Here is a 1,920-nt window from a genome sequence, read left to right as displayed (position 1 = left end):
AATGGGTCTTTGTCCCCTTGGTTTGGTTTAGGACCCAGTCCCAGGGCAGGGCATGGACAGCAAAGGCAAGAAAGAAGAGGAGCCAGTTTTCTTGCCTGCTGTTTTCTTGAGAACTTCTGACATCTTCTCCCCTCTGTTCTCAGCAGGGTTGCACATGAGGCAGCCAGGGGCCCAAGTGCTTTCTGGAGAGCAGAGCCTCTCCCTTTGTTCATGTCTCCATCTTTATTCCCTCCTTCCCCACCTCAGGGTTATGGGGCTTGGGAAGCAAGAAACTTCTGGATATGTGTGAGCACATGGTCCCAGGAAGTGTTCCCGGGGGTAACCAGGAGCAGTTTATCCCAGGTCAACCAAATAATTTCCCACAGAGGGCAGAGGGTCCCAAGGGTCAGCAGGAACAGAGAAGTGCAGGTGTGCCCCGAAAGGTGTGAAGAAAAAGGGGGGTTAGAACAGGACAACTCTTGATCCCTTCCCATGCTTCCAGAAAACCCCAGCCTTGCACTTGCTAGCCCTAGGCCCTTAGAGGCGGCCCCGGGGGGATCCCAGAGTGTGAGCTGACCCACATGCAACTCCTCTCCAAGGAGTACCCTTGTGGCAGCAGCTTCATGGCTTACTCTGCCCAGTGCCGTCTGGGCCCTGAGCTCTGCCTACTCTTTCAGGCAGGCCTAGGGGTAGGAGGAGGTGGGGGCTGATCGGTTAGTCTGATGATGATTGTTCCACCGGGATCCTGAAGGGACGCAGACCTGTGTCATTGACTCCTGGCTTGACTGCTGACTCAGGAAAGTCCGATCTTCCCCGCCTCAATTTCTCCATCTGTCAAATAGGCAGATTTAGCATCTTCGTCAACTTTCCAGCTTCAGACTGAGAAAGTGGCTTGGTATGTTTTTATTTTTTCTTGGGGATGTCTTACCTTCAAAGTAAAGTGTTTTTATTACAGACACTTACAAAAACAATACCAGTAGCCAACAATTGGCTTCATAGTTATAATAATTAAGGAAAGAGTGAGGGTGGGAGGGGAGCACAGGGGCCTGGGCTGCTTACTTCCCAAGTCCCCAAGGGTTTCTAGTCCTTCCCGGGGAGCTGGGGCCTAAATTCCTCCATCACTAGCACACCCAAGTCAGAAAGTCAAAAACGCCTGCCTGGCAATTACTAATTGCATTATAGATGTATCTTACCAAGCCAGGCAAGGGCTGGCTATGTCCATCCTGCTGGTGACGGGGCTAGTTAGAAAGGGACCGCATGGGAGTCATTCTTCCAACAACTTTACTTGGAGGAGGAGGGAGAACAGAGGAGCAGAGAGGCTCTGGAGGGACCAGCCCTTCCTGATGACAGCCTCCTGGGGGCCTGGAGCCTCCGGCACAGATGCCAGGCTCAGGTGAGCCCCTTGGGGACTTGGGAAGTAAGGCAGAAAGGTTGTGGGCGGTGCGGGGTGGGCATGGCCTGCATGGAGTGTCCAGGCACAGCAACAGGCAGAGGGGTCGGGGCCTCCCTCCACATGCAGGGGCTGGACCTCTAAGGAAGAGCTGGCCCTGGACCCTCCCTGGGGTCCACAGCTTGTTCCCACTGGCCCTGGGTCACCATTCCTCATGGCAATCCTGGTCCTCATCTCTGAATCACCCTTTCATGAGGCCCCATTTCCTGTCTGCACCCTATTATTAGCTGACCTGTGCCTTCTACCACCATGTACTCTTGTCAGGGGCTCTGAGAAAGCCGTAGGGGCAGCCACAGGGGGCTACAAGCTCTGCTGCAGGCCCAGCCCTGACTCAAATTCAAGGCACCCCTGAGTCTCTCACCTGCCCAAACCAACCCTGCGCTATTACCCCAGGCCGATCTTGGAGGGTCCTAGGGGCCACAGACCCAGCCCCTCCTCCAAGGCTCCCATTCGGCGGGGGGGGGGTGGGGGGTGGGCAAAGAGCTGCCATG

This window comes from Carlito syrichta, unplaced genomic scaffold (assembly GCF_000164805.1).
Source record: "Carlito syrichta isolate Samal-C Ts95f unplaced genomic scaffold, Tarsius_syrichta-2.0.1 Scaffold303678, whole genome shotgun sequence".
In the NCBI taxonomy this organism is placed as follows: domain Eukaryota; kingdom Metazoa; phylum Chordata; class Mammalia; order Primates; family Tarsiidae; genus Carlito; species Carlito syrichta.
The sequence above is the reverse complement of the archived record's forward strand: the minus strand, read 5'-3'. Positions refer to the sequence as shown.